This window comes from Pinus tabuliformis, chromosome 6 (genome assembly GCF_031772625.1).
Source record: "Pinus tabuliformis cultivar Carrire ecotype Pingquan chromosome 6, CPIR1, whole genome shotgun sequence".
In the NCBI taxonomy this organism is placed as follows: domain Eukaryota; kingdom Viridiplantae; phylum Streptophyta; class Pinopsida; order Pinales; family Pinaceae; genus Pinus; species Pinus tabuliformis.
In genome coordinates this window covers 725,495,976-725,522,529 of record NC_142292.1, presented here as the reverse complement: position 1 = coordinate 725,522,529, position 26,554 = coordinate 725,495,976, and positions in this window count along the sequence as shown.

The following is a 26,554-nucleotide window of genomic DNA, read 5'->3' as shown; positions in this document are numbered from 1 at the left end:
CAAATTCTCTTGCAAAGATGGTGAAAATCACACTTAACTTTCTATATGTTAAGAAGATGAGGAAACTTATTTTGTTGCAAATTACACTATACATCACACTATCGGAGCTGAAAATCAACAAGTAGAGAATCTTCTTGATACTACAAATCAACGAACTGAAAATTTTCCATTTCAAGGGAATGAAAAGGTGTAACTTGAACTGGAACACCTTGATCAAGTACAAAATTTGAAAATGAGACTTTGTGATCCAAAAAGACCTAAAATATATGGATATGAGCCAACTAATTTCAATTATTTTTCCATTGACTCATTTTGTTTTGTTAAAGCTACAATTACAAAATTCCAAATAGGCTTCTGGTTATTACAAAATGTCATTTTGTTTTGCTGAAGCTACAATTACAAAAATTCTGTATTTTGATTATTAAAAAATGTAATTTTGTTTCGGTGAAGCTACGATTACAAAATTTCATTTTGTTTTGCTAGAGTTAAATCCAAGAAGTTTTTTAAGAAGTCATGCCAAAAGAAAGAACATATCCCTATGTTGTGTTCTATTTCCCTGACAAATGATAATAGTTGAGGTTGGTATTAGGCTTTATGGGCATGACATGTAACACTAGATGAAATTGAGGCTCAGGTGAGAATATTGCTAAGTGGTGGGTTGAATTCAAACTCGTTCTTCCAATTTTGAGAAATGGTATGGTATCCAATGAAAATAGATAAAATGGAGAAATTCTTATAGAAGCAGATTGATATTTTGTTGGATATTGATGTTATTTATCCGTTACCTTTTCTAGAAGAGGATAAAGTTTTTTCAAAGATCTGTTAGCTCTGTTTTGATGTGGACCAATATTTTTCTTGTATCCACTCCTTTAACGGCAAAGGAGGTACATACTCTATATATATGTGAGAATTTTCATGCAATTGTTTGTTCACATCCTCCTCCATCATTCACAGAGTTTCGTATATGTTTGAATTTTCATGCATAGTAGTGTTTCCTTTGTGTTTTTGTATTTTTTTTATATCTGGTAGTGTTTTTGTCCATTCTTATCTGTTTATTTTCTATCTCTACATTGTATGCCCATTTAGTGTCTATCTCTTCTTATAATAAAGGAGGGTGTATCTTCTTTAAATTTAAAATTGATGATCTGAATATAAGAGAAGTAGGAAGGAATAAATGAAGAATGGATGCTGCTATAGGGATGCCTACAACTATGGTAAGTATACCTCTTTAAAGATGGTATTATCATCATTATTTGTTAGTAATGGAGTTTAGTCAATGAGTCTAAATCATGAGTATGAATAGCCTCATTATGAGCCCCTCCCTCTTCATTTGTCAACAGGAATACTCTAATTATGTGTCCATCAACCTTAGTTTTTCCAGTCATGTGTATAAAGATGTGGTGGGGTATTAGGGACAAAAAAACCCTGGGAGAAGAGCTTTAATAGTGGCTTAGTCAGTTAGATACAAATGATCTAGTCTAAATCTCAAGCATTAAATGCCTAGGCCCATGACAGGCTGCAAACATCTCCATAATCCTAAATTTGAACCATAATCTACCAATAAGAGAATAAGCCCAAATTAGATGATAGTAATACACATCAAACATGAAAAATCTTGTGTTACATCCCCATTTTCATTAGTATTAGTGGTATTGGGCATTATTTTAGTGTTAACATTGCAGTCCTTTGTTTTCTCATTATGATTTAAATAAACTTGAATGCTCCTTTGATAGATTCCTTCTATGAACATTGGGATCCTATAGACAATATCTATCAATCCCTGATGAATACTATGTTATCACAAAATATCATTCAATATCAAACAATATTAATAGCATTTAATGCATTGAGCTCCTATAAACTAACTATCAAATACAAAACTTAGCCAAAGGGGTGAGAGAGATACAACTATGGGCCTGTGGGATATTAACAAACTATTTTCCTGAGTTTTTAAAAATATTTTCGGAAAAATCACATTAGAAAATCTTTCTCGACGCGTTTCAAACCAATGAATGTGGTTCGTTGTTAGGACAAGTTGAAAAAATCAGATCATGGCTACATGTTAAATAGGGATGACAGATCTTCCAATGGTTAGGTTTGACTGGAAAAACGACTATATTAGGCTTAATTGGACCAAGGCCACAATTGATTAAGAAATGGCTAGATTAGGTAGGTTAAAAATTGTTTAATTATAATATTATTATCAATGAAAAAATATTAGTATTTTATAATGCCATTTAATACATCCTTGGATTATCTAATAAGTTTTATAAAATTATTATACTAAATATTATTAGATTTTAATACTATAATAGGGTAGAATTTACAATTTTTTTTAGCCAAACCATATTATTCAAATCTAAATATTAATCTTATAATGGTTAATATTAACCCCTTATAGTTAGTTATAGCAAGGGTAATCATAATTTAACGTATAATATTAATATTTGTTACGAGTCAATCTTAATGATATGTATAATATTAATATTTATTTAAAATGAGTCATAAATGCTTTAATATAATGATATTAAGTATAATTGTAATAAACTTCCTATTATAAATCTAGATAGTAATCTTATAATATTAACTCATTTAGTTAGTTATGACAAGGGTAATATTATTAATGTTTAATATGAGTCAATAGTATTGTTTTAACATTGTCTTTAAATTAAATATTATTAAATAATTATAGAAAGTAATATTATATCATTAATGTTTTTTGGGAGACTTTTTAAATTAATTCGTTCAGCTATCTAAAGAGAAACAAACCGATTAGTTAGGATAAGGGCCAAAAAGGAAAGGGGGAATTTTTTTTTTGTTTAAGTTATTAATAGAGGGGGGTGGGGGGGAATGAAGCAGAGGGGAGATGTGATTGGGATGAAAGGGCAAGGATCCAACAGCTACTTATCTTCCACCCATCATCCCTATTGAGATTTAAAGGCCTCTTTTCGATTTCAATAGCTTCCCTAAATTTTCGGTGATGAAAATGTGCAACCTTAGCAATCACTTGGGCTTCCTCAATACAAACATGATGATTAGTCTTCTCCGCATGTTCCGCTAGTAAAAAGGACTTGGTTCTCCCATGCTTTAGGTCAGCTGCGTGCTCATTAATCCTTTGGTTAATAGAGCGACCAGTCTCACCGTTGTATGGGGTTCCACATGAACAAGGAATAATATACACCTTTCATGTCCTTGGGGTTGATGGGATCTTTTACTAATCGGAGGGAATTACGAATGGTTTTAAGGGGTCTGAAGGTCGAGGGAAAGTTATGCTTCTTAATAATCCTAGCCATCTTATCAGTGGTCCCTTGGATTAAAGGCATATGGACCCCCATGATACAATTTTTAGGTTCTTTTTTGACCACTGAGTTCTTGAAGGCTTTAAGGAAAGATTTTTGACCGAGGTGTCTGCTATAACCATTTTCAACAAAGACATTAAGGAGATAGGATTTCTCTCCATCGAAGCTCTTTTCATCAGAGATTCTCAGGGCACGAGTAGAGAGGGTGTTGAGAACGCCCAACTTCTGAGTTGGGAAATGATGGGAATTGGCGTGAAGGTATTGCTCAGTGTGAGTTTTCTTCTGATATACCTTGTGGTAGAGTGAACCATCTACGTTCTTCAAAATAAGAATATCAAGGAAAGGGAGGAAACCATTGACTTCTTGTTCCATGTTGAATTTTATGGTCGATGATTGATTGTTAAGATGCTTGAAGAAGAGATCCGACTCCTTTTGGCCATGAGACCAGATGACATTGGTGTCATATACAAATCTCTTTCAGAGTTTACGAAGGAGATGGGTAGAGGCTAAAGTTTTGGATTCAAAATCTTCCATAAAAATATTAGCAACAATAGGGGATAGGGGGGAGCCCATAGCGACACCACAGATCTGCTCAAAGAACTCGCCTTCGAAGCTGAAAAAAGTGGAAGTGAGATAGATCTCAACTAAATGAGTGGTATTAGGATCTGTGAGACACTTGATAACCTCCATGGCTTCCTTTATAGGGATGGAAGTGTAAAGGGAGACTACATCAAAACTCATCAGAATATCCTCTGGTTCCAGTTTTATGCCTTTGAGTTCTTCAACAAAGGATGTAAAGTCTTTGACAAAGGACTCCGTAATGCCGACTAAGGATTTAAGCTTAGAGGCGAGGAATTTAGCTAGAAGTTAACACTTGATGTTAAGAATCCCATAGAAGTTAACACTTGATGTTAAGAATCCCATAGATCCCCTTCCACCCCTCACACACTGATTTATTATTTAGTCTCTTGGCTAGGTATTGATGTTGATAAACAATTTCCATATCCAAAATTCAATATATTCAAGTCCAAATTGGTGTGTAAGGAATATTACATTCATGCGTAGCACATGAAAGAAAGTGCCTTCCAAGCTTCACAAATTCTCCTCAAAGAAACTACTTCAACAAAGAAGAATTGCTTTACAAGTTTCCCAAATTCACTTCAAAATTTCTATTTTTAACAAAGAAGAACTACTTTTCAAGCTTTCCAATTTCCGTTAAAAACAAGGGATTTCAAGATTATGAATTCTTATAGTGATCATAATATATCACACAACTTAAATGGGTGTCTTACATTATTTATGCATGTACCATTCACGATAATGTAAACCAACAACTATTTCCAAGGCAAGCATGTACCATCCATGATAATGTAAATCATTAACCCTTTCAAGGTCACTTCCACTTAAAGACATCTTATACTGCATTTGGAAACCTAAATTTTCCTCTGCTGCTATATCTATTAGGGATATCCCACATTCTTCCTTTGAAAGAATACAAAATATTTCCCATTGTGAAGGAGAAGGTCAGGATACTAAATAGGAGAAACCCGATGTATAGTTTTGTTTTATGAATTATATCTGGAGAAAAAATTGGGGATATGCTATTAAAAAACCACCAAACCAAATGGATATAAAAATTACTAAAAAGGTAAATGACATTTTTCCAACTCACTTGTCGTTTCCTCAAAATATTATCAAATTAGAAATGAGTAAAGATATTGATTTAAAAATTTTATTTGGTTTAAACCAGAGTCACAACAATTGAAATTAAAGAATTTGGAAGGGAATAATGAAGTTTCTCATCATAGGGAGGAAAGAGATGAAGTAATTAGAAATAGTACACTCACATCACAAGCTAAAGAGATTAACAACATAATAATCCATACGAACGTAGATTAAAATATAATAGGCAACTTGACACATGTTAAGCAAAACATAAAGGAATTATTGGACATGGGAAAACATAATAATAAAGAGAGATTAAGAGATCACACACATGAAATAAGTGGTAATATTGATAGTAAAAGTAAGAAGACCCAGTTAAAGATCTTGAATTAAAATTGTATGTATTATGAAAAGAGAGAGTAAGATTTGGTTGAGAGCATATACTAAACCTCTATGTACCATGATGTTGAGGTGATTGGGTTTTATGATATTTTAATGAACTCTTTGGGCCTGTTTTTCACCCTCGTTTTGTTGGAAATTTTTATTAATGGTGTCCATATAAGGAATCTTACTATACTCTCTCTTACCTTCATTATTATTAGATCATTCTTCTCCTCTATGATAACTTACTTATCCCAACATGATATGAGAGCACATAGGACTGTGATGACAGGTTTAGTAGAGAAAAACACGAATAAGACTGAGACAATTGTAATAAAATTCATGATTTGGTTTTAACCAAAAACATATGATGGTTTGATATGGTTTTATCTCTGCACCAATTTTTTTTTTGGGCTACGAGGGAATTCTAGGTATCTATCACATTGTTATTTTTTTTTCCGAACTCAACTAGGGCTTTGATGATGATAGTCAACTAATGTTGACACTTATTTACATCATAATTTAACGAGGGTGTCTTAGGGGTTTTTCATGATGCCGAATCCATTTCCACTAGATTTTTTGAAAACTTTTTGGCCAAATTTCGGCAAAAAATTTACCATCAAAATTATGGCCTTTCTCCACTCACTAGAGTTGACCATAGCTTGACTTCCATCTCGACCATGTGGAGAAGGTCGCTTTGATTGAGTTTTTTTTTTCCCTCAACTATATCATTGACTTGGGTTCCAACCCTACCTTGTAAAAATATAAAAACAAATGTGGGTTTACTACACCAACGAGAGATGGTTCTTACAGAAAAAATTAAGATATGTGTGTTGTGGTCAACTAGTTTTGCATCTAAACTCTTCTGAATGATCGACTAGAGCCTATGACTGGATGTTAATTTGGTTATAATTTTATGCCTTTTAATTGAGTGGACATGCCTTGGCCTTGAATTTTTCCAAAATCTCCATAGTCCCCTCTTCTCTGGATTACGAGAGGGTGTATACACTTATATATGACGGGCATTAATAAACCAAAAAAATTGAAGTAAAATAGTAATAATTAAAAAATGAAAATAAAAACCCAAATTTCGATATAACATTATGAAATAAACAGTGACCCATAAAAGAAGAAGAAATTGCTTACCAAAAAACTGACAATATGAGAACTAGATGTATTTCCCTGGAGTTGTAGAAGCACTTCCTACATGACAAAACACTGCAACAAATAATATAGGAAGGATTATGAACAATATAGGAATTATGTTGGTCATGGATTCCTGGTCAAATTTTTAGTTCGTGGATTCTCATCTCTTTTGTAGGCATTTTTGAGTGTTTGAATTGAATCAGAATTTCTAAATGTTGGTCACATCGAGTCCTGGAATTTGACATATGAAGACTATTTTTTTGGTTTTTTTTAAACATATTGGATGGTAAATGATGATTTTTTAATGTCTTATCGTAATCCATTTCTTACTTCATTGAGAGTCATCAACACTAAAGGACCCACTGAAAAAATTCGTTGGAAATTGTTTAAACTATATTAAACTGCACCTGCTATCTGAGATGAAGCATATGAAAAACTAGAGTAGGAACTCATTAAATTATTTATCTACTATCTTCGAACAAATATTCTATTGAGGAACACTGCTAGTCTCCTTTTCCGTAGCACTTAATTTCATATAGTCCATTGTTACAAGCTACATAGATATGATTAAACAATGTAGCAACTATCAACACCTGTACTCCTACCAAAACCAAATAAAATATATCAATGTCATCTTAAAAAAATGGAGGTATACAAAATACACAAGTTATATAACAAACTTCACAACAATTTGGACATGAAAAGTATATCCGGTAGATCCATAAATAATCCTACACAACACATCCTACAAACTAAAGGAAAAATGGGGTCCCAAATTCCTCACCATTTCCAAAGGAATTCATGGTAATAAACTAAACAGATGCTTGAGTAACATCTAAGAGGGAAAAACCATAGGATCACCGTGGATGAGGAGAATAGAATGAGGGAAAGGTCAATGAATTACTTGCAATATGTTGATGAGTTATAATAAAGATCAACAAGGTGAACATTTGCACAAATCAAGATTTAGTTGACAATTAACGCAGTGGGATCTAGTGGTGGAAAAAATTTCAATCATCTAAGATTAGATCTGAGAGTGCACAGGGGTATACGGTGGTAGTTGGGGGAGTTCTTCCTAGAGGGAATGCCTTACGGCGTAATAATAAAGTAATTTAATACAAGCCATAAATAAAATATCTCAATGCCTAAGCTTAAAATATTTTAATGTCATATATATATATATATGTATATGTATATGTCTATGTCTATGTCTATGTCTATGTATATGTATATGTATATGTATATGTATATGTATATGTCTATGTATATGTATATGTATATGTATATGTATATGTCTATGTATATATATATATATATATATATATATATATATATATATATATATATATATATATATATATATATATATATATATATATATATATATATATATATATATATATATATATACACATACACATACACATACACATACACACACACACACACACACACACACACACACACACATATATATATATATGTTATTGTATTATAAATGTTAATGCCCTTTTAGTCTTGTTATTTTGCGTAACAATTATAGTCATAGTTAGAACAACTATATCACACATTATACATATTGAAGAGTGGTAAAACTTGGGTTCTTTCCAGTGAATACTTTCGTTTAGCTTGATGGTCACAACCTGATATTGTACATGTTAGGCTTGTTTAACTTTACATTGCTCATTATTTATTATGTTTATATAATTTTACACAGCCTAATGGTCTCAACCTTTATAATTTTTTCCTGGTTACTGTGGCTAGCACATTCATCAAAATTTAGACTATTATGATGAACCTTCTTGACATCCTAGCTATCAGGTTCTAGACCGCCCCATCATAGAGACATGTCTATTCCTGGAAATGTGTAGGTTTCAAAAGATCCATCCCTAGTTCATTAGGGTAATGATTTAACAACCATGATTGATTGAGGTTCATTTTGGGCCACTACTCCCTTACTCCATCGCATTCATAATTTTCATTTGTAACTTTTCATATTTCCGATTGAGATCTACAATAGGCATTCAAACCCTTTCTAAAGTTGTTCATGGTCATGTTCCTGCAACAACGAAAAAGGTAAATTGTTATTCTTTCATATTGGTTCTTGTAATTACTGGTTGTATGAAGTTTGGGGTTATACTTTTAATGGATAAAGCTTTCTTTTAGGCTTCAAACTTATGAGCTAGACTGTTCTGCTGGAGTTGAGGAGTTTGTGTGGCCTCCAACTCTATTAATATAATAAGAGAATCCCTCTCATGCTTCAATTCTATCTAATATTATTGGTTAATAGTTCATTCATAATTCCTTCTTCACATCTAAACGTTTGATTTCTATTTCCTTAGCATGGCACCAGATTCATCAGGGTTCTGGAAAGTTACAAGTAAGTGATAATTTTTAATTATTTCTCAGTTAGTCTTATAATCTCTTATTTCTTACTTACAAAATTGATTATTTAATTTTGTTTTGTGTGAAATCCTTAGAGGTATAGTTTCTACCTATGAACGAGATATTTGAATAACGACGTGCTCCGACTTGCTAGCTTTACTTTTTCATCTTTAACCAAGTTCTTACCATAATTTCAACTGCTTATAGGTTTTAACTAAGTTCGAAGGCTAACCACTTACAATGGAATCCTGGTTTCCTTCTCGCTCTTGTCGTAAAGAGATTTGTAGCTTTTAGACCCTTAAGGTTTTCATTTAAGACTTGACTTGGAAAAAAAGGGCTTCATTATTTGCCACTCGGTTAAATTGGAGTCACTTTTTTGTAATGAAAACCCTTCGGATATAGTTTTTTCGTATCTTATTGTAACACCCCACCCCACATTTACCTATTTTTACAAGCTCATAAAGGTAAACATGAGCTAAGAGTTACTATGCATGACCCAACCTCCAAGATTGAGTTGTGGAAATGGGGTCCACTTGTCAAAACTTATTGCATGACCTAGAGACACATAATCATCTAGATGTCAAACAAGTTCCACTGGTGACCTTCTCTCTAATCTAGAACCACTTTAAACCAAACTTTACAACCAAGCTACAAACGTACTGTCTTGTGAGTGCGACTAGAGGTTTTCAGCAACATGGAAAATCCGTCCTCCATGTAGCTACAACTTAGTTTTCTCAATTAAGAGAGTGAAACTAGAAGCCCTATTCCAAATTTTTGGAGCTAGCTTACAGGCTAACTGCCAAGATCTACTCCAAATTTTTGAGAACTCTTTGAACCACCTGTAGGAGTTTTCCTTCTATGTTCTTGGCTCTATTCCTGCTCAATCTTTTCAAATACATGATAATAATTTATACAAAGACTTTGTAAATATTGTACTTGTAACAACTCTAGTAAAAAATCCATGTAATAAAGTTAATAAAGGAAAATAAATAACGAAGTTCATGGGACACATATTCCAAGTTGAATGTTGGGTAAAAACATAAGTGGTGGGCATCAATTGTGATTAATTAATGGCTATGAAAATTGGCAAAGACAATTACAAAGGCTTTGGATATGCAAGAGGCATTTATTGGCATTTTATTTATGAAAATAATGGAAAATAGAAGAAAAGGAAGGTGAAAGGTCACAGGTTGCGTGTGAGGAGGAAAATGAAGGAAAATAATGGAAAATTGAAAAAATTAGAGCCCTCATTAATAAAAAGGATTATGAGGATCAGTTGACAAACTTTTGTCAATTTTAGCTTGGATTTGTTTATTCTACTTTGTCTCTCTCATACTTTTGGACACTTGAGTTTTCTTGGATCACTCTTGGAGGAGTATGACATACTTGGGATTTGGATCAAGAAGGAAAAGGAAGAGTAGGAAACCACAAGAGGACATCAGGATAAACAACTACAACGAGTTTTTCTTATTGGTATCGAGTTGCATGTATTATTTCCTTTCTAGTTTTGGCATGCATGGCACATGCATGTGGTTTCTTGGTTATTATTTGTCATTGACAAGGGGGGATGCATGGATTGATAGTGGATTTTCCTAGACTTTCTGTTTCCTGGATAGCCATGGTGTTGTGGGTTTATTTTTATTTTTTTTGGTTGTTTCTCATGTTCCTTATGGCTGTTGGATGAGTTACTAGTCCTGGAAGCCCTAGTTGGGAAAATGCTCTGGAATCTCGATAGATGCTATGGGTGGAGTTACTAGTGCTGAAAGCCCAAGTTGGACAAATGATCTAGAGCACTAAACAACTTGGGTAGAGAATAATTAGGTGATGGTTAGTGATGTCTGACTGTGAGGTGGAATCACTGATTAAGGGTTGAGGTGGCTTGGCCTCTAATAGCCCTTGTTCAGTTTTGTTTGAATGGTTCCATGAGATCCCATGTTCATGCTTGGAATATGGAACAAGGGCAATTCGCTGAAAGAAATATTTGGTTCAGCCAATCTATGGTTGGGTGGTACGTGGAAGTCCCAGACCTAGTTGCATTCTACACACATTAATAAGATCTCATTTCTTCTTGTATTTGATGGGTAAATATATTTGTTCGTATTTGGTTTTTATGGTTTTCATATATTTGTTATTTATGTTGAATATATGTTGGTTAAGAGGATGTTTTCTGATATAATTGATGTATCATGGCTCTCATCATGTTTTGAGTAGAAACATAATGAAAAACGAATATATGACCTAGTAGATGATAATGCAACTATTGTGATAAGGCATCAATCCTTCCTTATGAATCTCAGATAAGTATGAGACCCTTATGCTCAGATTTGTTGTTATGACCTGTAGATTGCATATTTTGGATATGTTTGACAAAATGCCTATCATGTCTGGTACAGTTCCAGGAAAGTCATTGATCAAATGTTTGCATTATTAATAATGTTTTAATGTTATTTATTATTTCTAAATTTTTCATGAAGTTTTGGGCAGTGGCTTGAGTCCTAGCCCTAAAAATTGGCACAAAATTCACGTTCGTTGGCTCAGAACTAGTTGAAAAATTCCATAGTCACTGGCATTCCTTGCTCTGGGAGCGAATAGAAGGCCTCATTCACATGCATGGCTTGTGATGGGAGTGGTTGGCGGTCTAGATCAGTGAAATGTCATGTTGTCACAAGGGTTGGTCACCTGGAAGGGTTGGTTGGCTATTGAAGGTTCTATAGCATGTGTTGAAGGTAAAAATGGTTTTTTTTGTCGGTTCCACTTCCTTAACTATACATGGGTAGTTAAGTGACATAATATTAGCCTCTTGTCACATGTTTATCCCAGTGGCCTGGTTAACTTGGGTAAATGTGGGAGGAGGGTGGGTGCAGAGTGGTATCAGAGCATGGTTCACCCCTTGGACTAGATGGGCTGTGTGTGTTGGTCATGCATACATGTAGGTTGCATATGTGTTCCTAATGCTTGTGGTCTAGGTGCTTGTTGCATATGCATGGCATCGGTCATAGTTGTAGTGGTATTTCCATGTGAAAAATTGTTGGTGTTGTTATTGGTTGTGGTCATCATGAGTGCATGTCAGCTATGCATTGGTCATGCACATCATAGTTTATATGTTGTTATGAATACATTAAAATGGTGATATTTTTCACGCATGAGGTCATGGTATGTGGTTGGTATGGTCATGCATTTGGATAATGATTGAAATGATGATAAAATGTTGAAATGATTATGTATATATATGTATTGTACTAATCTGGTTGGTATTTTAGACAAGATATCCTGCCCTGAACTAAATTGAGGTACATTGGTTTATTTAGAGTGTAGTTTAGTTGACATGATATACCTTATAGGAAGAGAAGAAAAAAGATGACTATCAATATGGTAGAATACAACCCATGAGATTATCCCTATAAATCAGATGAGCAACATGGTGATGGATATTCTCCTGACATAGTAGACACTCTAAGAAGTTTGAAGGCATAAATAAGGAGTTGCAAATAAGCCAATGAATGAATCGTTCAATCACAAGAGAGACTTTCTATGGCACATTAGAAACAATGAAAGTTCAACACGGTGATTCTTTAGAGCTTGTTAGACTTGCAAAGGTAAGGACCACTTAGAATCAATCTTGGATAGGAGGATAAGACTAATGGAGCACGTGATAGAATGCCACATGGTGGGCACAAGTTGGATAGAGACGACACAGTCATAGATGGCAGATTCTTGGATACACATGATAGATGAGGTAGTGGAGATGGGATTTACTCTAGTTTTGGTTTAGTTAGGCATCATGGTCATCATCACTATCATCCTTATAGGCGGAGTGACAAGGGATATTTTATGGATGAGTTTAAGAAAGAAAAGGAACCTAAATTCGATGGAGAAATAAAGAAGTCACATGATGTAGAAGCATGGTTTCTTGGGATGAACAAGTTCTTCAGATTGCATGATTACTTAGAGAGCATGAAGGCCAAAATAACTATATTTAGCCTTAAAGGTAAAGCGAACATTTGGTGGGAACATGTAAATAATGTTGGAGGTATTTATGAAGATGAGTTGATTTGGAGTGAGTTTGAGAGACTATTCAGGAAGAGGTATCTATCAAAGAGATACTATGACAAAAGGGAAAAATATTTCTATGAGCTAAAGATGGGATCTATGACCGATAAGGAATACACTAGCCGATTCTTGGAGTTATTGAGGTCTGTACATTATGGGAAGGAGGAGAAGGCCAAGATATAGCGATTCATTAGTGAGTTTCTAGTAGCATTAAAGGACAAGATTGAGTTTGATGATCCTAGATCATTAGAGGAGGCCATCCAAAAGCTAAAGGATTGTTATGAAGAATCAAAGTGAAAATATGAGTCTAAGTCGGTTTGGAAAGGAAATGCAAAGAATAAAGGAAAATGTGACAAGAAGTGAACCAAACCTCAAGATATAAGTAAAAAAGACAATTCATCACCACCTAAGAAGTTCAATGCATCTGATAGAGGATAGGGATTTCAGTTTGAGCAGTAGAATGATGGTGCATGTTGGAAGCCTTTGTACTTTTGGACTCGTGGAGGAGAGCATCATAGGAGATATTGTCCACAACATCAGGGTGGTAGACTATAGATCTACAATGCATAGGAGGCACAAACAATGGGAGACGTTGGACAGAGTATTCCTTGGATTTATGCAATGCTAGATAACAGGTAGGCAAATCACCAGGCATTTATTATCGAGATGGACAGTAAGCTTTGTGATCAAGTTGTTTCTACTTTGATTGAACCTGAATCTAGTTATAGTTATCTTAATCCTAACCTGGTGGATAAGTTTGGTTTCAATAAAGAAGTGCATGCATAATCCTAGTTAGTGCAGTTGGCTACAATTACAAAGAAGAGAGTGCATCATTGGGTAAGAGCTTGTGCATTTGAGTTGAACGGTATGCCTACATCAACGCAATTTAATGTATTGTTATTAGGATCATATAGTATGTTGTTGGGCATGGAATGGTTTTATTTTCATAGGACCAGGGTGGATTGTTATGACAAGGATATTGAGTGTCTGTATGACAATGGGGAACAAAGAGACTTGCATGGTAAGAAGAAGGAAACATGAGTTAGAATGGTGAAATTTATGTAGGTGAAGCGTTATTGTAGAAAAGGGTGTGTGTTATTTGTAGTGCATGTTTCTAGTGACAAAGGTAAGGAAGCTTAGGATACAGATGTCTTGAGCAGGTACCCAGTTCTACAGTAGTTTTAGGATGTGTTTCCAACTGAGATTTTAGAGTTTCCTCCTCATAGTGAAGTGGAATTTTCTATTAAGTTGGTACGAGGGGTAGCGCCAACATCAAAGGCACCTTACAGCATAAGCACACCAAAGTTGGTGGAGTTGAATTTGAATTTGAAGGAGATGCTTAATAGGGGATACATTACGCCAAGTGTATCGCCTTGGGGTGCACCAATGTTTTTTGTGAAGAAGAAGGATGGTACTCTTAGGTTATGCATTGATTACAAGAATTTGAACAAAGTGGCCATCAAGAACAAGTATCTGTTATCGAGGATTGATGACTTTTTTGATAAAATTAAGAGATCAAAAATTTTCTCAAAGGTTGACTTGAGATCAAGATATCATCAGGTACACATTAAGGAAGAGGAAATACACAAGACTTCTTTCTAGACTAGGTATGGGCATTATGAGTTTGTTGTAGTTCCATTTGGTTTGAATAATTCTCTAGCTACTTTTATGTGCTTGATGAGTAATGTGTGCACCCTTATCTAGACAAGTTTTTTATTGTATTCATTGATGATATATTGGTATAATCTAAAAATGAGGACGAGCACGCCGAAAACCTAGCAACAATATTGAGATTACTAAGAGAGCATCAGTTGTATGCCAAGCTAATCGAATACGGTTTATTTCAGACATGGGTACACTAATTGGGGCATGTGGTTTCCAAGGAAGGCATAACAATGGATCTAGAAAAGATAAAGGCTATCATGAAGTGGGAAACTCCTAGGAATGTCGATGAGGTAAGATCATTAATGGGGTTAGTAGGCTATTACAGGCGGTTCATCAGGAACTTCTCATAGATTTCTTATACCATTATATTGTTGCAAAGGAAAGGTAAGAAATTTGAATGGATAAAGGAATGTGCAGACAATTTTGAGCAGTTGAAGCAATTGTTGACAAATGCTCCATTTTTAAAGATTGTAGATACAAACAAATATTTTGTGGTGTGCAAAGATTCTTGAAACAGAGGACTTGGTGGAGTCCTGATGTAGGAAAGATAGGTAGTATGCTATGAATCAAGGAAACTTAATGAGCATGAGAAAAATTATCCAACACATGATCTTGAGTTGGCAATGATCATCCATGATTTGAAGATGTGGAGGCACTATCTTCTTGGCAGGTGGTTCATCTTGATGAGTGATCATAGTGGATTGAGTTATCTATTTGAAAAATGAAATTTGAATGCTAGATAAGCTAGATGGTTGGCAATGATTAGTGAGTTTGACTTTGAGATCATGTATATTAAAGGTGAAGAGAACATGGTTGCAGATGCTCTTAGTAGGTAGATAAAGGTAAATCACATAACAACTATGAGTTCTTATGGGATACATTTACAAGATCGTATCTTGTGGGTAGGTCAGCAACATGATAGGTATAGGGAGCTTATGCATAGGTTCTATGAGGGTATAGGTGATCCAGATGGGGACTATCGTGTCACAATAGATGAATTGGTCAGATTTAGGTACATGATATATGTTCCAGATAATAGTGAGCTCAAAAATATTATCTTGAGGGAATTTTAAGCTAAGCCATATTCAGGACATCCAGGATATCAAAACATGTTGACAATAGTGAAGAAGTTTTATTATTGGCCGAAACTAAAGAGGGAAGTGGAAAAGTTTGTGGCTAGAAGTTTGGACTGTCAGCAGGTGAAAGCAAAGTGTAAGAATATAGGTGGATTACTTTAGTCTATTATGATTCCAAAGTGGAAATGGGAGGTTATTTCCATGGAATTCATTAAAAGTTTGTTGAGGGCATCTAGAAAGAATAATTATATTATGGTCATGGTTGACAGGTTGACGAAGGTAACACACTTCATTCTAGTAAAGACTACATATTCATCTAATGAAGTAGCGCATGTCTTCATCATAATTGTAGTGAGGTTTCATGGTGTCTCGAAGAAGATTGTGCCAGACATGGATTCCAAGTTCACCTCTAGATTCTGGAAAGAGTTATTTGTTGGTTTGGGTATAGAGTTCGCCTTCAGTACCGGTTATCATCAGCAAACAGATGGACAGACAGACAAGGTCAACAGGATATTGGAGAACATGTTAAATATGTATGTGATGCACCAAAAATGAAGGTGGGAAGAGTATCTTCCACTGGTCGAGTTTAATTACAATAATGGGTACCAAGAATATTTGAGGATGGATCTTTTTGAGTGCTATAGACATTTTTTTGCCTTACAGCTATAAGCATGAAATGTCCATAATCCAAGGGATCCAAAGTCCCTAAACATGTTGTTCCTACCCCTAGAGGAACAAGTCTAACAAACCACAACAATTCACAGAAGTTCTCCACTAGAAACTGCTCAAAAACAAGTCAATTCAGGATCAATTCAGAGGCTCCACTAGCTGTCTGCGCTGAAATGCAGAGATTGCACTGGCTAGGTGCACTGCAACGCAGGTAGAAGCACTACCAGGGTGTGCTGAGCGGGAAGTGACAAATGGAAAGTTCATTCAACGAGGTGGAAAGACCCTGGAAGCTTCCAGAATCTTCTCCAATGACACTTGCCTCAAGGAATTCGACTAGTGATGAGTAAGAGGCTCTTAGTCTCCAAGTGGAAGCAAGAACTGACAGAGGGAGAGGACACTAGTCAGATCTCAAGTTGACTCATCCTCTCTCCAAACATCTATATATGGATCTCTCCTCCATGAGATCCAGAGGCTGGAATTTTGTTATTGTAAAGAATTGCTGTTGGTTTGAGATTGGAATCATTGGGTGCTTAATGCTTTGAAGGGAGGTGAAGATAGGAATTTCATTTGCTGGGAAGGAGATGCTGGATTGGAACTCTCTTGGTTGTATCTCTTCCTGAACCTTGTTATTCATCAATAAAGCTATCTTGGTTTCTCCTATATGTTGATGTGTCTTTGATGTATGGTTGCATTGGTATATTTGGTTTACTTCTAATCCTGAACTAGTTATGAATATGAATCTATGTCTTTGTGTAGTGTTCCCTTCTTGTGATCTTGCAGGAACCTGTTGAAGCTGGGCGAGCGAGAAGGCAAGTAGCTGGGAACTCTCAAAGAGAAGAGAAACCTGAGCGAGGGACAAACGGAAGACACCGGTTAGTCCATCCATCTCTCTTCATTATTAATTCATAAAGGAAGAATACTAGAATAGCTGTGTCTATTTGTTGCTAAGGCACTGTCACACCTTAGGTAGATAGGATCGTCCTGCATAGGTATTTTTTCCCCACAAAAAATTGGCGACTCCGCTGGGGAGATCTGTTTAGTCATTTTATTTGTGTCTCTATCATTGTTTGTTTCATAGACTCAACAGCATCAATCGAACTGCATCTGCTATTCTCAGATGCAAAGTAGACAGCTGCTGCTTTGATCCAATCACTGGATTTGTCTATGATCTGAACAATGGACTCACAAATGATTTGATGATCCTTTGTGATAGATCTTAGTCCTCCTTCAAAGCATCCCTTTGATTGTACCTTGCTTGTTGCTTTGATTTGACCTGAAACCGTAGATTAAATAGCAAACTGTAACCCAGAACCTAGTGAGGAACTCTCGTTTCTCCTTCAGCGTAGACTCTGTGAAGAGGTTCTGCATTTCAACGCAGGTCCCGTGAAGGCTACCTGCGCTGAATGTCAAAACCTCTGTATTAGGGGTGCGCTGATCTAGTTAGGCCTTATGCAGCTGGGGCTCTCTGCTCTATTTTGCCTTGTTTTGATCTCTGATTTCTACAGCCTGTAACCAGCATAGGTACCTGTCTGATAACTCCTTTTCTCTGCTTAAATTCTGCCTCCTTTTGTACAAAAATACTGTGAGTGTTTTTATGTGTTTGTGGCGTCATTTACAGTTTTCCTTTGCAAGAGTGAAATAGTCATCCTGTAGCCCTTGATTCAGATCTGTTGATTGTGATCTTAGGAGAGAGTTCATTGGCTGTTTACAGTTGATTATACATTTACTTTTGGTTTTGGTTTGAGTTTGTCTCTTTTAAGTGTCGAAACAAGTGTTCATTTTGAAAGTCGTGAAGTGTTGTATTCTCTTCTACCCTTTCTGATTTCGAAAAAGTAAACTTGTTTGTATTTGTCATTTAAAAGCAAATTCAAAGTTGCACAAAAAGCTTTCTTTTTAGGCATCAATATTAAGAGAGCGGAAAACAAACACCTGCATTGTGCATTTGCATCTTGATAGTTTGCGTGTTTGATTTAGGAAAAGTGCATTTAGAATGTGCTGATTGCTCTTTGAGAAAAGATGGTGTCTTTCTTTTCCCTTTGTAGCTAGGATTTTCATTGTTGAAAAAGAGATAAAGCTTGCTTATCATCTTTTAGACTGCATTTAGGAATTGTATCATACATCTCGTGGTGATCCAAAAAGGCAAACTTCTAAGAAATATCAACCTAAAATAAATTGAATGAACTTAACAACGCTTTGTAACTTAACGCACAACATAGAGGTCTAGGCTAGAGACGTGTTTCGGTGTCGTAAAGCCTGGTGACTGTCGATCTCGCTGATGGTGGGTGATTCCTCCTGAGGGACGATAGCGCCAGTACGGATTGTGCTCCCACGTACCGTCGAGTATATATTGGGAGACCCCTATAGGCATAAAACCTTTATCCTTAGGAAGCCGTGTCGGCCGCCCTACTGATCGCAATGCACTGAACATAGCATTCAGGAAGATTGACCGCCCGTACCTTAAAAAGTATTCTGCGGTTTTGCGAAAAGTTTGGCACAGCCTCTACCTAGAACTCCAGAGCAGTTCCTTTTGGCCTTTTTCAGACTCTATAACGGAAAAAGTCCATCCGAGCATTTGTCACTTCGGGCTCGTTAAAACATCAAAGGAGACTAGAGTCATCTTTAGCTTTTTCTCGACTCTTTAAAATTGAAAAAGCAAGTTGTGTCTAAAGTGTCGTTAAAATTTATTTTAAATGGAACAATCACCCCTTCTTCCTACGTTGATCTTTAGGTTGAGAAAATGGAGCACACCAACCAAGGAATTCCCCTTGGTGGAAATCCTAGTCCCTTCTCCTCTTGGGGAGATGTTGGTGCGCCCCATATGGCCACATTGTCGCTTCCAGGACTGACAATTGGCTTGCTGGTCTGGCTCTTCTCAACCAATGTCGTTCAGAACACCACTATTCCTGAACAGTCGAATCAACAGTTAGACCAGACCAGAGTCACCCACCAGCCTTCTACTTCATCTAATTCTTCCTCTCCTCCTTCCTCTTCGCTTGACGGAACTGGTAAAACAAAAAACCAAGTTCCTAAGGAGAAGAAGGAAAAGAAGAAGAAAGAGAAGAAGAAGAAGGAGCCAAAAGCGACTGGGGGCAAACAAGTGTCGTCTGACAAAAATCCACACACAGCACTGACTAGGCCTAAATCGCCATGTGTCATATGCAAGGGAGACCACTTCCACAGAGATTTTCCCTGCATCCCTCGGATACTAAGGGACTGGTCTCCCCGTTTGCACAATTCGGTGGCGTCAACCTCTGATAGCCATGTTGACAGCACACCGTCAACTAGTGAAAGTGAAGCCACAGGACAGAGAGGGAAAGCTAGATTTCCTTGCAAACTGTGTGAAGGCGACCATGCCATCCACCGTTGTCCCTTCTTAGACGAGGCTAAAAGAGTTTTGGAAGATCGCCCAGTTTTACCAGTGCAACTTCCTCCTGGATATCAAAAACTCCTGCCAAGTCCTTCACCAGTTGAGAACCTGGTTGGCCCGCTCAGGTGGTCAGCCGAAGCACCTATCATTGAGGATGAACCGTCTGAATCCATACCTGACGAAAGTCAAAAGGTTGAGGCGGCAGTTGACCTGGTTTTGCCTTCAGAGGCTCTATCTTCGAATGATACCATCACAGAGGAGAATAAAGATGACATCATCCAAATTCTCTTCATCAACACAGACTCCGACGAACAAGGGGGCAATTTGCCCATTCCTTTATCGCAGGAAGGAACTTCGTCAGAGTCATACCCGGCCGTCTATTCGGTCCCACCACCAAGCAACCTAGTTGTATCCTTCGACTGGAACCAACTAGGCAGACCCTGGTTGCCAGCAAGCGTACCATTCCGAATTATCGTTCAAATATACAGAATGGTAATGGCTGGCACCATCATTGATGAGGGGGCATCTGTGAGTATCCTTTCCTCTATTGCTTGGAAAGTGCTTGGTTCGCCAGTGCTTTTGCCTTAAATGAGAAATCTGACAGGCTTTGATAAAGGAACCAGTCGACCTTTAGGGATCCTCCCCAATGTGCTTATCACATTGAAAGGGAAGACCGTTCAAATGAACGTGATGGTCATTCAAGGACCCTTGGATTATAACCTACTCCTTGGACGAGACTATATATATTGCATGGGAGCCATCGTCTCCTCACTCTTTAGAGTAATGTGTTTTCCGCACGAAGGAAGAGTGGTCAAGCTCGTGGACCAGCTTTCATTTCCCGGATCACGCATCGCAAATAGTCATATACCTTCCCTAAATGGTCTCTTCACACAAGAAATGTCTCAACCCACGGTCCGTCCTCCCGATGAGCACGAGTAATTCGGAAGGATATGACTGGAACCCAGGGGGCATGCGTCTTGGTCTGCTTCGGCAGGAAAACTTTGGGTATAGAGTAGGTTTCCGCGGGAGAATATGACTAGTCCGTACCCCGTCCGTGATTGAGACAGGGGTTGTTCTAGAATAAGATTCTCTTGTCAAAGTTATGTGTTTGGCACTCGTTGTCACTCACCTTTGTCTATCTCAGTAGATATCGCCGAAGAAGTGTTTTGTTTGAAAGATTAACAGGACAATCTTTGGGTAACCTGAAAGAGGTAGGCCTCTCCGGTAAAACAAATGTTTTATTTGCAAATTGAGGGGTAACCTTGAAATCATACTTTATGCCTGGGGGCATGCAAACCTTTTGGAGTGCAAGCAAGGGGCGGCTATTTATTTTTTTAAATTTTTAGGTCCTCCCTTTAAACCTGTAGGTCTAACCCTTTAAACTCGTAGGATTAGTCGTTTCCAAACTTGCATAACGAAAGGATGCGGGGCATAGCTTTGGTAAGGCGCAAGCTCCATAAAAATGGCATCTTACATGAGACATTCTGATCTTATGACTGGGTTATCGAGCAGTTTTAGCACACAGTTCATGCTCGTTAAAAAATAAACGCAAGATCCGAGCAGTTTTAGCACATAGTTCATGCTCGTTAAAAAATAAACATAAGACTGAGCAATGTTTTTCCGCATTTAAGCTCGTTAAAAAATGAACTATCTTCCGGTAAATAACCACTGTGAATGTAACATTTTCAGCCATTAAAGCCTTGGTCGTGTTTGCACCGTCACCTCCACTTTTCCATTGGCCGATCGTTCACCTCCATATGATTGTTTACCCATTTTGAGGAACAGCTGCGAAGAGTGATTTCACTAGCCATCCTTGTGACACTGCCGTGATTGGAAAATTCCAACCCGTACCTGGAATCAGCTGCTAACCCGTTTTATCACTCGTTCCTCAAAAGACGAGTCTTCTTTAAGCTCTTTTCATCTGACTCGTAAAATATGAAAAGATTGCCGAGTTTTGGCCTTCCAGATCGTTAAAGCGACCGGAAATGCTATCCCTCCTCTAGATTTTAATCTTTTTGGACTTGAGGGATTATTGCACAAAAAGATCGAGCGCTTGTTTTGTTCGGCTCGTTAAAACTATCGAAAACTCATCCCTTCTGTATTGTTTTATACTTTTTCGGACTTAAGGGATTAGATGACGAAAAAGGACTTTCAGAGTTGACTTTATGTACCTTTTTAGACTCTCTAAAAATGAAAAGGACCGAGTTATCCTTGTCGTTAGACTCGTTAAATGCATTAAATAGCGACAAACTTGTCTTTAGACGAGAACGAGTTTCACTATCCCTAGGCTCTTTAAAACATAGCGATGGGCTTGCCCGAAGGGCAAGTTATAGAACAAGCATATGTTATCCTCCTCAAGCTTGACAAAAATAAAGAGGTACTGGTCAGCAATGACTGGGGAAAAATTGGGAGAAACTCAAGAAAACTTTGATGGTAGCAAGTCGCTCTTGAACATGACACTTTTCCTCCGTACCACAATCGGGTTGGGTTGTTTCATTCACCAGTCACATCACCATGGTCTCACCATACCATCCATATTTGGGGTAATGCTACCGATCCATCGCATAAGTGTCGCCATATGTTCAAGAGAAGTCGTTCAGAGAAGTCAACCGTGTCCCATCCACTGCCATACATTATCCTTCATCCTTTCATGACCGCCACCCTGAATCATATGTCATCAGATCATTTTCACCTCCATCAAAATCATTTGCTCCATTCCGTGTCACTGATGTGGGATGCATTAAGGCCCTCCTTTGATGGATCGCTTCTTGTCGACATCAGCTCATTATCCAAGAAGTTGATCTAGGAACAACCCCTTCAGTACTTTGAAGCTTGCATGCCTCAATGGCAAGTTTCTCACTTCCGGCGACAGGTATACATCAATGACCTTCGACCGAAAGATTTTGCGTGGTGTTTGACGCCAAGTCCTTTATTCACACCACGTGAATTGTACTGCAGTACCTTGAGGGTCATTATCATTATCGGTGATTCCTCTCGCGCTTGTTAACGGTTTACCTCATTGACCGGTAATCAAGCGATGTCTTTCCATGTTTGACTTCAGAACAATTCTCACATGGATCGACTTGTACTTAGAGTGAAGATCGGACAAGATTGAAGACCCCGGATCTAGTTTCATCCATCCGGGCTGCGATATATATTCAGGAAAGATAAAGACATTGACATGTACATCATTGCAGCAGATAATCATCCTACACAAAGGATGATAATTTCATCAAAATTATCAGTCTACCATCAGACGATTGTCTGTCCTATGTACAGAAAAATGAATTTATAAAGCTGAGCATGGGAATGCCCGCCTTAGCTAGATCATGAAAGCAGTATGAAAAATAATGTATTGTATTGTATCTTATTACAAGTCTCCTCCCAGCATTGAAAGAACTTCGGATCCTCCTAATAAAGCATTTCACCCGATAAACGACCTCATACTTTAGGGGGAAACTGTTATAGACATTTTTGTGCCTTACAGCTATAAGCATGAAATGTCCATAATCCAAGGGATCCAAAGTCCCTAAACATGTTGTTCCTACCCCTAGAGGAACAAGGCTAACAAACCACAACAATTCACAGAAGTTCTCCACCAGAAACTGCTCAAAAACAAGTCAATTCAGGATCAATTCAGAGGCTCCACTAGCTGTCTGCGCTGAAATGCAGAGATTGCACTGGCTAGGTGCACTGCAACGCAGGTAGAAGCACTACCAGGGTGCGCTGAGCGGGAAGTGACAAATGGCAAGTTCATTCAGCGAGGTGGAAAGACCCTGGAAGCTTCCAGAATCTTCTCCAATGACAGTTGCCTCAAGGAATTCGACTAGTGATGAGTAAGAGGCTCTTAGTCTCCAAGTGGAAGCAAGAACTGACAGAGGGAGAGGACACTAGTCAGATCTCAAGCTGACTCATCCTCTCTCCAAACATCTATATATGGATCTCTCCTCCATGAGATCCAGAGGCTGGAATTTTGTTATTGCAAAGAATTGCTGTTGGTTTGAGATTGGAATCATTGGGTGCTTAATGCTTTGAAGGGAGGTGAAGATAGGAATTTCATTTGCTGGGAAGGAGATGCTGGATTGGAACTCTCTTGGTTGTATCTCTTCCTGAACCTTGTTATTCATCAATAAAGCTATCTTGGTTTCTCCTATATGCTGATGTGTCTTTGATGTATGGTTGCATTGGTATATTTGGTTTACTTCTAATCCTGAACTAGTTATGAATATGAATCTATGTCTTTGTGTAGTGTTCCCTTCTTGTGATCTTGCAGGAACCTGTTGAAGCTGGGCGAGCGAGAAGGCAAGTAGCTGGGAACTCTCAAAGAGAAGAGAAACCTGAGCGAGGGACAAATGGAAGACACCGGTTAGTCCATCCATCTCTCTTCATTCTTAATTCATAAAGGAAGAATACTAGAATAGCTGTGTCTGTTTGTTGCTAAGGCACTATCACACCTTAGGTGGATAGGATCGTCCTGCATAGGCATTTTTCCCCACAACATTGAGGCATGGTATGGGCGGAGTTGTAATACTCCCATCAGTTGGAGTGATCCATTGGACATGGTTTTTATTGGATAGGAGATGTTGGAAAAGATGGAACATGAAATGTAGGTAACTAAGAATAATTTGAAGGCAACACAGGATAAAAAGAAATGTTATGCAGATCATAGGAGTTTCGAGTTGGGGAACAAGTGAACTTGCAAATCAAGCACAAGAAGAGCTCCTTGAGGATTAGATCATGTGCTAAGTTTGCATCTCGGTTTGTTGGATCTTTAAGGATTCTTCAAAGGATTCAACTAGTAGCCTATCAACTTGCACTGCCCCTGACAGTGAAAGTCCATGATGTTTTCCATGTGTGATTACTTCAGAAGTATACTAAAAATTTTGATCATGTGATTGAATGGTCTATATTATAGGTGGAACCAAAAGGAGAATTCCAACCGAAACCTCAATTCATTTTGCAGCGAAAGATGGTCATGCTGCGGAATCAAGTAATTGAGTAGGTTAAAGTGCAATGGAAGAATTTTGGGCCCGATGAAGCTACATGGGAGATAGCAGATTAGATGTAGACTATCCTTCTCTATTCACTGGTTGAGAGAATGTTTTTGGCATATGTTTTGATGTGATTTTTTGGTTGTTGGCATTATGATACGGGTGTTGTCCTTGATGGCAACTCAATCAGATGACAAATCATAGTGCAACAAGTCAATAGCAAAGAATTAATAATAAGAGAGAGGTATATGCAGGTTCACCTTGAAAAATAAGCATATACACGAGGGTTAACAGACCAAAAGGAGTGTATAACATACACATGCATTTTCACAGAAGGAAAAGTGCGTATATCTTGGAAAACTAAGTTTTGGCCCAAGGTATTTGGTCCATGGTGTTTTGATCCATGGTATTGGTCCAAGGTATCTGGTCCGAGGTATTGACCTTAGGTATTTGGCCCAAGGTATTGGTCCTAAGTGGTTTTGGTCCATGGTATTGAGAAAGGCCTAAAACTATAAAAGGAGGAGAAGATCATTAGGCCAAGGGTGCAAGTATTGAATATTTGATGAAGTGTGAGATCTAGTATACTGGTTATCAGCTTATGGTGCTTTTCCTGATCTAAATCGATGATGAACCTTAGCGGTTGATGAAGGGATAATATCTATTGATGGATCGTGATCTTAAGGGAATTATCATTATCTGGTTTGATTATGTATAGTGTAGATCTGAATATTGGCGCATGGGTTATTCTGTAAATGTTATGATCTGGGTATACTTGAAGTTTGTAATAGTTGCAAAATTATTTGCAGATGTATACGCGGGTTCGCTTTGGTAAAAGTGTGTATACACGCTGGTTCAGCTCATTAGAGTAGCGTATACATTATGAAATATGATATCTAAATTTGCAGTTGGTTCTAGTGGTTGTTGCAGAGTTCTAGGTTCTGCTCTGTGTTCTAGTGATTGTGTTTTGATGACAGGGCTTTAGTGATTCAGTTGTTGGGTGATTCAGGGATTGATGATTGAGTATTTAATGATTGGTTAATGCAATGGTTGTATTGCAGTGGTGATTGATTTTGAGCTTCAATGTTGTTGATGGGTCCAGTATGAAAATTGGATGAAACATGGCCTTCATATTGTGGTGTTGTGTTCCAGGAGTATCCAGTCTAAAAATTTATGAAACATGGTCCCTGGAGGAAGAGAGAAGGTCATAGCCTTCTATAGGCCAGTGCCTACATACTGGTAAACATATCAACCAGTACAAGAGCCAGGGGATTGGAGCTCCCTTCCAGTAGTAGCTAGAAAACGAGTGAAGGTTGGAGCCTTCAGTAGGCCGGCGCCTACGTACTAGTAAACAGATCAGCTAGTACAAGAGCTAGGGGGTTGTAGCTCCCTTCCAGTAGAAGCTGGAGAACAAGAGAAGGTTGTAGCCTTCTGTAGGTGGGTGCCTGCGTACTCGTATGAGTATGCACTAGCACAAGATTGTAAACAGGGTTTCCTTATATTAAAAGAAGATAACAGTGGGTGGTTTTTGTCTCGCATTGGGTTTCCGCCTTAATTCTTGGTGTTCATGTGTGTTTCTTATGTGTGATGATCTATTCTATTTTTACTGCACGTGGTCACTATTTATATGGTTAATGAAGTTCTGATGCACTGATTAAAGATCAACATATGATGAGTTAACTAAATCATAAGTTTGCTGGATATATGCTAGTTGCCTTAAACACAGTTGCCTGTACACACGAGTTACCTTAACTAAAGTAGCATATATAAATTTGAGTATGAAAAGGGAAAAGTTATTGACTTGCTAATACTGATTCACCCTCCCCAGTATTATTTCCAACAATTGGTAGCAGAGCAGGTCCT